Source organism: Azolla caroliniana, unplaced genomic scaffold (genome assembly GCF_043228905.1).
Source record: "Azolla caroliniana isolate FFs.n. ecotype wild unplaced genomic scaffold, voAzoCaro1.0.p SCAF_11, whole genome shotgun sequence".
In the NCBI taxonomy this organism is placed as follows: domain Eukaryota; kingdom Viridiplantae; phylum Streptophyta; class Polypodiopsida; order Salviniales; family Salviniaceae; genus Azolla; species Azolla caroliniana.
This window is the reverse complement of record NW_028230446.1, coordinates 11,530,491-11,545,880: the sequence shown is the minus strand read 5'-3', so window position 1 is coordinate 11,545,880 and position 15,390 is coordinate 11,530,491.

Genomic DNA, 15,390 nt, shown 5'->3' with positions numbered 1-15,390 from the left:
TATGCAGCGAAGGGAAGGGAAGGGAAGGGAAGGGAAGGGGCCTTCAAACCTTCAGTGTTAACTATTCTCATTATTATTATTATGTATTGCTGTTTAAGATTTCAATCCATAGTTTTAATTAGAAATAATTTATTTTCCAATTTCCAAAATTGATCTTTGCTTTCGCTTTCGCTTTTGCTTTTGCTTTCGCTTTTTAACATTTTGCCATTGTTGATAAGATAATACTCTGATTCCTCCGTTCGTTGGAAGGGATGGATATTTTTACACTCAGTAGTTTTCTACGGTAATTGGATCTCTTCTTTTGGCAACACAAGAAAAACATTTGTGCTCGTAAATTATCACTTCTTGTGCCGTAAACATCAAGTTAGTTGCTCACATGTAAGTCCCTCCACAATCGATCGTGTTCAAAATCCCAAGGCATCGGATTGCATTTTTCTGATCTTGCGCAAGTTTATTGGCCCTAGAGGACGGCAAAGTAGAAACAAAAGAAAAAAGCAGGCAACCCCCCCCCCCCAATTCTCTTGCACAGCACGAACGCTCTTGCGGAGCTCTCCAAAAAACCCGACCTTTTTTGCAGTTTCTTGATTTTTGCATAAAAACAAATTTTGGCTTTTCGTTTTGGAATGGAGGATGCAAATTGTAATCAAATGTTGAGGCGTTTACGATAAATAATAAAATAGAAACCTTCAAGTAATAGCATTAAATCCTTGAATACTTATGATTTTTTTTCACATTTTCGAATGGGACTTGTTTATGGCAAAGACAACCTCTAAGCTACCACTCGTGAGATCTATTATAAATAAAATCCAACTCTTTTACAAATCTCATAGTTTTAAAGAGAGAATAACCATGCTAAGTTTATTGAAATACCAAAACATGTGTGACATTTGTTGCATAATAGAATTTCAACGTTTAACATGAATGTAGCGGGATGTGGCTCGATATATTTATTGCCTTTTTCAAAGCGAATGAGAGAGAGTTTGATTTACTAAGAAAGGAGATCGGTGGTCATGATCTTCAACTTTCCTTTCTTCTTAAGCATTGTTTTGAGGAGCTTTACCTTTCGAAAGTTATCATAAAACCTATACCACATCATGAATTTGGTCAAGCTTTTGTATCTTTCAATAAATGTACAATGAGTGTACACACATCGTAAGAAAATGGGAAAAATGAAAGTGTGCATCACTCCAAATGTCGTGCATTTTCACCCTAATTTTTTAAGATTTGCCAAAAGATCAATTCTTCTTTGAAAGAAGCATAATACCCCTAACAAGATTGAGCAAGGCTTCATTTGTGATCAATTCGATTCTGATTTGGGATTGCATTATTGCTCTAAACTCAAGAGATGTTTGGGTATGAAAGTAGTTCATGTATCCCTTTGGGTATCTAAACTCCATGCTAAGTTCGCATATGAACCTCGATGATAATTTGCAAGCTTGTGACAAATCTTGCTTTGTTCAATTGCACTCACTAAGGAGTTGTTGCATCCGAAAGAAAGTATATCACCTATTCATCTCATTTTTATGTTGCTTGCAATCCCTTTCTCATATATTCGACATTTTCTTTTCATTATTGGGTTATACAACAATAGCTAGGAAAGGATTTAAATTAATACATTGAAGCCTATTTGGCTACATGCAATGGAAAGCACATCATAATGTTTCATGTATGTGCTGGTTTCAATATGGATAGAGTTCTCATATGAGTTTGGTTAGAATTGTCATTAATGAATGCTCAAAGTTCTCATATGTCAATGACGCATTTGATTCAATACCCCCATGGGATAAATCATACCACAATTGATTGAGTTTTGATTGATATCTCACCAAGACGCATCACCCGACATGTCCTTGGAATTAAATACAATTCTGGATCCCACAAATCCCTTATTGGTTATCACCATCCAAATATAAGCACCTCCGAGACCATGAATATTTGCTTGAACCATTGTTATTATCAAAGCCCTATATGATGGCACAAAGCCATGTAGGGTTGTTTGCACATGTGATAAAGTAGGTCGACCCATTTTTATTGTATCAATCGCTTTTGATAACAAATTGGCACCTTGACTCACAAAAAACCAAGGTATATATTGTATTTACTTGAGAAAATATGAAAGGGAAGCCTCTCCTTAGGCCTAAAGTGTCCATGGGAGCTTCGTTTTACTCGGATAATAGCAACATACCTTTTTAAATCTTCGATAGTGACCTTGTAATTAATGTTGTTTGTATAACAATTTCATTTACATCTTAATATAAAGATGCATTATGCAAACAAAAAGTTCATTTAAAGCATACATATTTTTGTGGAGTTAGTTTTTTATCAATGTAAAACCTAATAACATACCATTAATATTAAAGGAAGTTACCAAAACAACATAAAAAGTTAGAAACATACCAAAATGGCATTCTTGATGCTGAATCAACCCTTGACTAAGTTAACATTTAATTGGAGGGGATCAACACTAATTTACAAGTGATCAACACTAACAAGAATGCCATTTTGGTATGTTTCTAACTTTTTATGTTGTTTTGATAACTTCCTTTAATATTAATGGTATGTTATTAGGTTTTACATTGATAAAAAACTAACTCCACAAAAATATGTATGCTTTAAATGAACTTTTTGTTTGCATAATGCATCTTTATATTAAGATGTAAATGCAATTGTCATACAAACAACATTAATTACAAGGTCACTATCGAAGATTAAAAAAGGTATGTTGCTATTATCGGAGTAAAACGAAGCTCCCATGGACACTTTAGGCCTAAGATGAGGCTGGAAGGGTTAAGGCGTTGAAGGGCATGAGCGGGTCGGGAAGAGATAGGATTTTTGGGGAGAGTCAGAGTAGGGTCTCTTGACACTCTATCTGCGTGGTGGTGCAGGTTGGTAACATTTGGAAGATAGACCCGGATGTTGCTAAGGTGGAACCCCATTGGAAGTTATGGGTATATGGTTGTTGTCCCCTCGTCGAACTAGAATGGGACCCAGGGGATTTCAGATGGAAACATGCTGGCAGATTTCGCCATTTCTTCGAGTACAACACTAAACTAGGTCGGGCTTTTCAACTGCAACTAGACGACCCCTTACGCAATGGCTGGCGTACATTGGGCATCCCTGATGAAGGTGCTCATTACCTTTTGGAAGGGTCTCTGGTGTCTCCACTTGCCAGAAAAGATAAAGTTTTTTTGGTGGCAAATCGGGCATAATGTGGTTCCCGTTGGCGAATGGCTAGGTAAACGTGGCGGCCCGTTAGGCTGCCCACTTTGCCATTCACCTATTGAGACTCTGAGGCATTGTCTGTGGGTTTTCTCTCACGCTCAAAAGGTATGGGATAGAGTGACTCGCCTCCTTGTGGCATGTGAAGTGGAAGGAACAACATCGTGGAGTGTTGTGGCATGGCTTGATCATTCTGGTGATAGGTGGACGGACGCCTTCAATGCGGATAGTTGGTGCTATGTATGCATGCGAGGAAAAATCTCCAAGATTCGATTTGAGAGAGGCTTGCAGTCCGCATCCCCTAGGTTCCCGGACATTTGGATGTTGATCGTAGGCTTCACCCTGTGGTACGTCTGGAAAGCGCGTTGCCTAAAGGTCTTCCAGGATCTAGTGCGACCCCCGGAGGAAGTGATCATGGACATATGGTTTGCGCTTATTAGCTGCCTACGAGGGCAATTGGACGAGGTTTGCAGCCATTCCTCTAACGTGGATACTGCCCGTTTGCGCTTTTGGTAGAAATGGCGGAACACGCCTATGGTGACACAAGGAGGAAGTGGCCCGAGGTGGAACTACCAGTCCCCACGCTGGCTGTTTCCGGCTCACTTACCACCCTCCCTCTGTTGTCGACCCCAAGAGTTGTCTCGTACTAGCCATCACTACAGGGCACTGTTTTAGCTATAGGTACTTACACTAAGTAGTCCGTCCGAAAGGCAGTGTAACTAGTCTCAATTTCTAGACCTTGATCGGAGGGGGATTCCCTGATCTATGCTTAAGCCTCCTTGTATAGTCTCTTTGTAATAATCTTACCTAACTAATGGGAAAGTAGCTTCATTTTAGAAAAAAGAAGAAGAAAAAGTGCGTGACTAGTTTGATTAGTGTTATGGGATCTTCATTTGAGTCAATTAAGCACATAACAATCAAGACTAGGAATTATTAACAACCACTTATTGCAAGCTAAATAGAGTTATTTTCCCAACTAGCACACAAATGGTAATTTTTTTAGTAATTTTCTTAAAAATTGGGCATGTTGTTTTGGGGCTTTCCTCCAATAGTGATGGGTAGATGTAGATAATTTTATTGTCAATAGGAGAATCTCTCTACATAAGTAATTTTATTGTCAATAGAAAAATCTCTCTACATAAATAATTTTGTTGTCAAGAGGAAAAGGAAAAATGTGAAATCTGCATGACATGAGATGGGGAAGGTCCAACAATGACTTGAACTCAAAATTTTGTATTTAAAGACCAATGTCATAACAATTAGACCATAAGACCATTGTTGTTATATACTTTACGAAGAAAATTGATATCAAAGGCTTCTCGATTTCAAAATAGATGAATTATCAATGATTATTTAATGATATGAATCTACCCAATTGTCCAATAAATTAATGAGATGAATTGGGTTGTAGGAATGAGAGGGAATAATCTTGCACATTGACCACCAATTCATGACTTGCATCTCCTCTTGAAGTTTGGGTGGTTATTTTCCAGTTTCTTGTAAGTTCTTCCTCTTTGAACACCTCTTGAAGTTGGAAGTTTTTGTACTTGTCCTCTTTTTTATTATATTCATTACATTTATTTTTTCTATGCAAGCGAACCAACTACCCTACCTTGGTTGACATTATCTATGGAAACCTCAGGGTTGTGTTGACATCAATATGCAAAAACTTTATCATTTGCCATCACCATTGTCATTTATAGTAAGTTAGTTTTTTTTGCTTGTATGAGCACACAAGTTTCAAAGTTAGCATCTTAATTGCATGGATCCTTTGTCTTGGTCATAGAACTTGAGTGTTATAGCATGCAAGGCACCAAGACGGGTGTTACCGGCCGACAAAGAAGCTATGAGTGTGCAACGGAGGAGTTAATTAATTATTAGGAATGGTTGTAAGTAAGCTATGAGTGTGGACGGACGGACCGGAATCGGTATGCCGTTCCGGATCCGGACCGATCCCGAACAAGTGCGGATGGCACCGTTTTGTACTACAGACCGGAAACCTATTTAAAGGCCCGGATACAATGTAATGAGAGGCGGATAATTAATGAAGCTTAGTGTTTTTTATCTCTCTGTGTTAATTGCCGTTCTGCATTCATTGTTATATCTTACGCGTGTGATTATTAAGGACGATCTTGCTAAGTAGCCTAATTAAGTCGGATTAATCGTTGAGTCTAATCCTATTGCCGTAACACCCCTTTGGTGAAGTGTCTTCCGTAGACACCCTGTGTTAGGCCATTGTCCGACCCTAAGAGTTAACACAGTTTTTGGTGACCACGATTCCTATTTTTGCAGCGAACGACGGCACGAATGGATGACTAGATCAATGCACGATCTGGTTACAGATCGAACTCGACGCCTTGCCGAAAGGCAAAGGAGACGTGAGGCTTTCCAGCAAGAGGCGCAGGAAATTAGAGCAGATCGCTCATTTTCTAACGTAATCCGGAGAGTAGCAGAGGAGTCCCTCTGGTTACAGCAAACATCGCACCCGGACGACGGCAGCAGCCTAAGCAGCCTTCGGGAAACCGAATCCCTTCTCCAGGTGTTGGCAAGCGGAGAAGGCGAAGCAGAAGCCTTTTCAGCGTATGAATCAGATTCTGAAGGGGAATACAACGTGCACACGAACTACCGTAGCGGCAACGAAACCCCGGGCGGACCGGAGGACGAAGCCTCTGACACCGGAAGTCAAGGAGGAGAGACCTCCGTCACCAGAAGAAGAGGAAAGACCACTGACACCAGAAACAAATAAGGAAAGACCACCGACGCCGGAGAAAAACCAGGAACGACCACCAACACCGCCAGCCCGCGCACCGATACCGGACGACGACATGCCGTTCCAGTACTCCAAGTATAGAGATGATCCGGATGCGGAAGCTCATGTTCACGCCTTTGAACAGACATGGGAAGAAAACCATGTGTCCCAGCGATTGCCCCGGAAGAAGAGGAACGCTCTAAGATAGTAGAATTTGGCGTCACATTGGAGGGACCGGCAACGAGATGGCGCCGGACGCAGGACCCGTCTACCATCACCACCTTCGCAGATTTAAAAGCTAAATTCTTGCATTTTTTCCAAAAGGAGGTGGACTAGACAGTAATGGTGGGCTTATTTTATACCATCCGATAGGAGGCAGGGGAGAGCATTCCCCAGTTTGTCATCCGGTTTCAACGGATGCATAGTCAGCTTGCTCGCGCACCCCCGAAGGAGGAATTATGGACTATATTCCTAAATGCGCTCTGGGAACCCCTATGCACGGTTTGCACGGTAATTGACTTCCGCACAAGTACCATCGACCAGGTCATTGACCGGGTGAGAGAGATGGAAAAGACAAGCTCCTGGCTCACACTGGGAGCACTCCAATGGGCGTTACCGTCCGATGAAGACCTCCGGTTTCGGCAAGCAATACAGTGCACAACCTGCTTGAATTCCGGACACTCGGCACTAGAATGCACTATGAGGACGCAATGTGTAATCTGTCAATCCAAGGGCCATACGACGGATAGGTGTGAGTATAATCTATTGAACCAGCAAGCACCGCCCGTTCGACAAATAGAGCCACGCAGCAGCCGGGATGAAGAAGAGGAACGCTGGCGGCGAATGGACTGCGACCGACCGACATAGGATGTCCGATATGGTGATCGACGGGAGAATGATGTTCGGTACGGTGATCGGCGGGATAACTACAACCGGCATGATAGATATGATCGGTACCGGGATTACAATAGACGATACAAACATTACGACCGGGAGCACTCCCCTGGGTATCGTCAACAATGGGAGGAATACGGCAGATATAACGACCAACCTCGTCAAGAGTACCGCAATAAGAAGAACTATAACAAAAAATGGCATTTCAAAAAAGGCGGCTACCCACGAGATCTGGAACAAGGAGCTTCAAGCAGCCAACCAGCCCAAAACCCCGCGCTTACCACGGGACCTGCCTCGGGTACAACAGACAATGCCGAATCCAGCAATACCCGGAAAGCCTACTGCTACTACTGCTGACAGGAAGGCCATTATAGTAATCAATGCCCGGCGAAGAGCTATGACAAACGACCGGCAGTAAATATGGTAGTCCCTGAAGTGGCAGATCTGCAGCAGGTGACCACAAGGTCGAAGGGCATGGCCAAGGAATGGGAGACGCAAGAGACCATCCGAAAGCAAGCGACGGAATGGGTGAAAAAAGCAAACGAGCAAAATGTCACAGACTTACAGCGGCAAAAGGAGAATACTGTAGGGCTTGCCGGCAACAGTCACTCCGAGAACGAGACATGGCCGGCGTTGCAAGAATGCCGGATTACGCTGCCACTAGGAAGACTCCTACAACTCGTGCCAAGATTCACGGAAGGACTGAAGACGGCCATGACGGCAGGAGAATCATCACCGGCACCGGTACTCTTCTCGAATCCGGAGGAGGGACCAACGGTGGTGGACACCAACAGTCCGGTAATCACTGCCATTGTAAAAGGGAAAGAACTCCCCGGCACAGTTATAGACGGAGGCTCCGGGGTGAATGTAATAAGCCTCCGGACGTGTGATGCCCTGGGAATCCACGAGTGGGAGCCGTGTTCGTTCTGGTTACGGATGGCCGATACAAGCTCAGTGCGGCCGACAGGATTGATACGAAAATTAGAAGTCACCGTTGGCGGTCATACATTTCACATCTCGGTAGTAGTGCTACAATTACAGGCACAAGGTGCATACCCGCTATTGCTGGGGCGGCCGTGGTTGAAAACGGCACATATCAAACAGAATTGGAGGAAAAATATAATTACCTTCTGGTGAGGAAAAGCTAAGGTACGCATACCAACACAACCAAAGACGAGCACAGTCAAGGAATGTACACCGTTGTATGCAAAGTGCGTCAACATGCTAGAAGGGTTAGCTGACGAAGAAGAAGCTCAGTACTTGCAGGAAAACCCGAAGATCGTACCCCTCTTCGAAATTGACATTGCCGAAGCAGTAGCACCATACTTACCGCAGCCGGAAGAGACTGAAGCAGAACCGGATAAAGACGCAATCCGAGAGTTACGGCAAGCGCAGGAAGCGTTGGAACGGGAAATGACCATTTCACAACGCGTAAAAGCGTCGCAACTTGAAGAGGTGAACCTAGGGACCACGGACGAAGCAAAACCGGTGCACATCGCCAAGGAGATGAAGTCTGAAGACAAAACGGCGATGATCACACTTCTCACGGAATTTCGCGACGTGTTCGCCTGGTCATACGAAGACATGCGAGGACTCGACCCTCAGTTATACCAGCATCAGATTCACTTGAGCAAGGACGCAAAACCAGTTGCACAAAGACGGTACCGGATGAATCCCAATTATGCTGCCAAAGTCAAGGAGGAAATCGACAAACTGCTAAGAGTTGGCTTTATCCGTCCGGTAAAGAAAGCGACATGGCTGAGCCTGATCGTAGTTGTACCGAAGAAGAACGGAAAAATTCGAGTTTGTGTGGACTACCAGAAACTCAATGCGGCTACAGTAATGGATGCGTTTCCACTTCCATTCACAGATGGAGTGTTGGATGCCGTCGCCGGCCATGAGGTCTATAGCTTTCTAGACAGATTCAACGGGTATAATCAGATCCAGATGCACCCTGACGACCAAGAGAAAATGGCTTTCGTCACCGAATGGGGGGTGTTTGTGGCCGTGGTGATGATGTTCGAACTCAAAACGGCACCGACAACATTTCAACGAATCATCATGGAAATCTTTGGTGAATATATCCCGACTTTTATGCAGGTTTTCCTTGACGATTTCGCCGTCTATAGCCGGGAGGAGGACCATTTTCAGCACCTCCGTCTTTGTCTAGAAAAGTGTAGAGCGTACCGGCTAAGCTTGAATTCGGCGAAGTGTGTATTTGGCGTGTCCAATGGAACCTTACTAGGACATATTGTGAGCCAGGAAGGCATTGCAGTCGACCCAGACAAAGTGAAAGCCATCTTAGAAGCACCAGCGCCGGCAACAGCAAAGGCATTGAGCCGGTTCTTAGGCCAGATCCAGTGGCACAACCGGATGCTCCGATACTTGGCCGACCTGGCTACACCGTTGCATGCCGCCGTACATCAGACACCATTCCAGTGGACCGACACCGAGGATAGGGCGTATAGGGCCCTCAAGGTACTATTGTCGCAAGCACCGGTAGTGCAGCCTCTGGATTGGAGTAAAGAATTTCATGTGTTCGTGGACGCCTCCGACATCGCAATCGGAAGCGTACTGATGCAGCTTACGGAGCCAAAGTGGTACCGGCCAGTGTACTATGCCAGCCAAAAGCTATCCCAAGCGGAACGGAACTACTCTACCACGGAACGGGAAGCTCTAGGGATGATCTACAGTGTGACAAAGTTTCGGCATTATTTATTGGGAAGGAAGTTTTCCTTCCATGTAGATCATTCGGCGCTCCTCTACCTGGTGTCCAAGGCATCACTCACCGGTAAGTTGGCCCGGTGGACCTTACTGTTACAAGATTTCGAGTTCGAAATATTCCACCGACCAAGTATACAGCATGCCGTAGCGGATTATTTAAGCCGATTAGAGTCCGAAGAGATGGGCGACGGAGTAGCGGACGAGTTTCCGGATGCAGAGCTGTTTCGAGTCACTATGGAAACAACAGTAGATAAGACGGTGGCATAGGAAGACAAGTGGCTCACAAACATGCACCAGTTTCTGAGCACAGGACTGCCTCCGGAAGAGATGAACCGGGACGAAAGGAAACGCCTGGCGGTGCAAAGCCGACATTTCTGCTTACTGCGAAACACACTTTACCACAAGGGCGTGGACGGCATATGGAGACGGGCTATGCGCAACGATGAAAAGGACCTCATACTGAGGGAAGCCCATTGCGGAGTTGCCGAAGGTCACTATGCCAGAGATGCGACGGCCAGGAAAATATGGCAAAGTGGCCTATGGTGGCCAACTACATTAAGAGATGTTGTACGGTACGCAAAAGAATGTGACCTATGCCAGCGAATGGGCCAGCCAACGGAGCAGGCCCGGATGCCACACCAGCCTGTACTACCACTCGAACCATTCCAGAAGTGGGGTTGGACTTTGTTGGACCGTTCAAACCACCGACAATAAGAACAGGTAATCGGTACGTCATCGTCGCGACGGATTACTGCACGAAATGGATGGAGGCCAAAGCCTTAAGAGACAATACCGCTGCGTCAACGACAAAATTTCTATATGAGTACATCTGGTGCCGTTACGGATGCCCAATCGAATTAATAAGCGACTAAGGGGGACACTTTCTCGGCCAAGTAGTTGAAAGCCTGACGACATTCTATGCCGTTGTCCATAAACGGAGCACACCATACTATCCGCAAGCGAACGGGTTAGCTGAATCGACGAACAAAACACTCCAGAATATCCTTCGGAAGATCGTCAACGAAAACCGAACGGATTGGGATACCAAGCTACATAGCGCGCTTTGGGCATACCGGATAGCATACAAAACAAGCATCCGGACAACACCATTCCGGTTAGCGTTCGGACTAGAGGCGGTCATGCCGGTGGAATTCCAAGTACCAAGCTTATGGATCCAGCTACGGGAACGGCTGAACGAGAAGGAGTCGGAGGCAATACGGTTAACAACGCTGTGTGAACTCGAGGAACAACGACTGGCAAGCATCCTGCACTTAGAATTGGAACAACGGCGACGGAAAGCATTTGTCGACCGACACAGGGAAGGAAATGAAAAAGTGTTCGCAATCGGCAAGTCGGTGTTAGTATTTCAGACCCGGATGGGCAAGATGCCGGGTAAACTACGGTTTAGATGGACCGGTCCATATTGGCTGACACGTGAGTATAATGGGTCCTACTAGTTAGGGACACTTGCTGGCCATAGAGAGGACCAATGCCTAAGAACCCATTGGAACAAAGGACTAACACCGGTGAGGAAATGACAACCTATGAGGGGGATGGCAACCATCAAGACGGAGGAGACGGCAAGCCGGTAATAGGGGAGAATGAGGCGACGACAAACCGTAATGAGGCCGGTAAGGGTCCGATAGGACCAACGGAAAACTAACCTCAAACCACATAAAAGAAGAAGAAGAAGAAGAAGCGAAGTAATCATGCAAAAGCGAGGTATGAGAGAGAGCGAGGAGCGAAAAGGTACGTAGTGGGCATTTAAGCGCCACCACAGGACATAATGCTAGTTTAGTACACGACGTGCACACACTTGAAAAAGGCGCCAGAATGCACAGAGAAAAACCACTGCGCGTGGAGACCCTCTACTTTCGCGAACCCAGGAGCACAGAAGCACCAAGGCGCTGCAAGATCATCAGACGAGAACCTACGCACAGAGAACCCCCGCCTTCTGAACTCTCTCTCTCTCACTCTCACTCTCATCACCAGCCAACCTCGCCACCACAATCCGACCTCGACACAGACATGGACCCGCAAACGCTATCGGAAGCCGCTAAGAAATGGCTAAAGCAACACGGGCTCGAGGGCTTCTTGACGATTATGGAGGTACCGCCACACAAAGAAGCTAACAAGGTGATCAAAGAAATCGACACAGAGGTCATAACGGATGAGGCGATCCGTGCGTTAACAGGCCTTCCGGAGGGAGGCATATTCACGATTGACAATCCGACCTCGGAGCAACTCATCAAGTATTTTGGTGAGCACTCCCTAGCCAGCAAGGGCTACCAGACACAGGGCGGCGGAGATATGCTGTTCCGCGAGATTGCCCGTGTGCTCCACGAATACGGCCATGTGTACCCCAGACCCCCTGTCATGCCACAGAACCGGGCAGGGATGATCATCGCCACCTATGAAGGGATCAAGGTGGATTGGCCGGTATTGATCGCAGACGGTTTGTGTGCGGAGATCGAGATCGTCAGAGGAAAAGACGGCCAAGAAGGCTGAGAAGGACGGAGGATATGGCACACAGTAACGCAGTGGCTCACCTTGCTTGTGCCACCCGTTGAGCCCGTCGAGCCCAAGAAGCGGGGAAGAGTGGCGTACGGCACCCCAAAGACGGCTTCCAAAAGACAACAACTGTTGGCTTCTAAGGCCACTAAGGGGAAGGCGGCGGACGCAGAACAGGCGGGAAAGGAGAGCGCCAGCCGGAAGCGGCCAACAGATGCGCAGGAGGAACCACCGCTATGGCCCGTAAAGGTTACACTCCGTCGACCGGTGAATAGAGAAGCGGACCCCTTGGCGGCAAAACTCAATGTCGGGACTCAGGAAGAGGAAATAGAGGAGGAGCCTATGGAGCACCTCCAGCGACGGTCGTCGGCAAGGACTGTTGAGGCAGCCGGGAAACGTTCGAACCCTCAGATGGAGGGAACACCGGCTCCCCATACTGAGACTCCCACGCCAAGGGAGGAATCGGAACCGGTGCGCACGACACCGGAATTAGAAGCCCCTGCACCACCGGCAGCACCGGCAAGTCCCATTCCGCCAGAGCCGGAAAGGTCAATACAGCCTCCCTCGGCCAACCAAGAAGAAGCGCAAGGGGAACCAGGACAACAGGGTGGTCCACGGGCAGAAACAGAATTGCAACTCGGCACAATCAGGCGAGACCACCCATCTACAAGCGAGCATATCTGTCAAACCTCTGTGCAAGCACAACAACAATGCATCGGTAGCCTGTGGCTCCGGTGGATAGGCGAACAGATTGCCGGAGCAGTGGGGTATATTGAGGCGGAAGAAAGAGCGCAAAGCGAACGGTTGCTTGTCACAACCGAACAACTAGAGACGGCCCGGTCCAGAATCCGGTGCCTTGAAAAAGACTTGGATTAGGTCATGGTAGAGATGGCCAAAATGGCCTTAACGGCAACACAAATCCAATCACCGGTGACTCCGGTAAGTGTATAGAATAAAGAAACAGATCAACCTGTACATACCAATAAGACCTCGGCAACGGAAACCGTTCCAGAGAGAGATGCGGCGCAAGCCCAAGAGCTTGCGGAATTGAGAGATGAACTTGCCGCACAAGAAGCGCTAAGGAGCCGGGAACGGGAATTGAAGACAGCGGCCGAAGCAGAATTAAAGAAGACTACTGAGAACCTCCGCCGGGCAGAGGAGAGCCTCCGGAAAGGCCATCAAGCGTACGACCGGCTAAGGGAGGAAAAAGACAAAGTGCTGCAGGAAAAGGACAAGCTGCGGAAGACGACGGAAACGGAAATTGAACGGCTAAAGGAAGAGCTCCGCCAGCAGAAGGACCACGAGGACTGCGAGGACCGGGCCCGTCGACAGATCAACGCACGGCTCAAGCAAAAGGCAGATGATTTTGAGCACCTGCACCGAGACTTCAAACGGCTGGAAACGGAGCATAAGGAACGGATGGCCGAACTCCAGCAGGAAGTTGATCGGGCCGCGACGGCGATCGCCGACGAACGTGCAGAAAATACAAGACGGTTGGACGAGGCGGAGAAGGTCCGGATGGATCTCTAGAGGCAGCAGCAGGAAGAAAAGGAGAGAGCGTCAACGGTATTGCAAAAATTACAAAGCACATATCAAAGGCAATTGACGCATTACAAGGAGCAGGGGGAAGACAACGTCAAAATCATCAAGCAACTGAAGGAGGAACGACAAGCGGCGGAGATCAAATCGCAATTGGGAATGGGCCGGATTCAGTGCATCCTCCGGGCATGGCTAAATCAGACAAAACGCTTGATTGACGAAAGCTCCGTAAGATGGTGGACAAAGTGGGCACAAAATGCGGCGAAACTCCAATTGCTAAGGGCAGACGTGGCAAACCGGCGGAAGGAAGGAGATGATTGTTACAGGTTGACTTCCAAGGACTTCACCGCCATACGGGACGAGCTGGCCGAAGACTTCCAAGTCCTGGCGGATGAACAGCTGGCGCAGGTCCGACAACTCGTAGCTCAGCTAGACGATGATAGGCTGGACGCTCAAATCCAGTTTGAAAGCTACGAGCGGTCCCGGGTTCGGGAAGAAAAAGCACGGGAAGCGACAACGGTTAACCTTCTTAGTGATGAGGAACCGTCGCCGGCCGAGGGCCAAGCCGGAACCAGTCAACCGGAGACCACTACGACGGAGGGAGTAACGACGGAAACGCCGGTGTCAGAGCAACAAACGGAGGAGCAGCCGCAACAGCCATCAAAGGACCAGTCGCAACAACCATCAACAGAGCAACAACAGCAGCAGCAACAACCACAACAACAACAACAACAAATTCCAGATGAACCATTGGAGACTCTCGAACAAAGCATTATGGATATTTTGGACGAAGAATAGCAAGGGTCGGATGGTGGATTCGACGTACAAGGTACTGTCCCACGGGCGTGCCATGTGTTACTGGCTGGCAAAGAAGCTATGAGTGTGCAACGAAGGAGTTAATTAATTATTAGGAATGGTTGTAAGTAAGCTATGAGTGTGGACGGACGGACCGGAATTGGTATGCCGTTCCGGATCCGGACCGATCCCGAACAGGTGCGGATGGCACCGTTTTGTACTACAGACCGGAAACCTATTTAAAGGCCCGGATATAATGTAATGAGAGGCGGATAATTAATGAAGCTTAGTGTTTTTTATCTCTCTGTGTTAATTGCCGTTCTGCATTCATTGTTATATCTTACGCGTGTGATTATTAAGGACGATCTTGCTAAGTAGCCTAATTAAGTCGGATTAATCGTTGAGTCTAATCCTATTGCCGTAACACCCCTTTGGTGAAGTGTCTTCCGTAGACACCCTGTGTTAGGCCATTGTCCGGCCCTAAGAGTTAACAACGGGACCAAGACTTTCGAGTTCATACCAATGGAAACAAGTGTGAACTACAAATTAAGGAGTTAATGTTTTTCAATGGTAGGATATTTTTTTACTTAGTGCTAATTTAAGTTTAGTTCACATGTTTCTCCATGAATACTCATGTAAAAAACACTCCCTCTCAACTTGCTAAAACACAAAAAATAACATTGAGGACTTCACACCCTCCTTGACATATTTAGTAATGGTACTTGAGCAAGGGAAATTGTAGAAAATAAGACGCGGAAGCTTGTACACAAACACAATTGATTGAGCTGAACAATGACAATCAATTAGGTAAACACAAAGAATGTAGAATACACAATGTGTGTGTGAGAGAGACAAAGAGATAGCAAACACAAAAACTTAATTCAATACAACACTCTGTACATCAAAACGTGCTCATTGAGCACTCTTTATACAAGCCCTGACTGTGGGCTAACACAAGT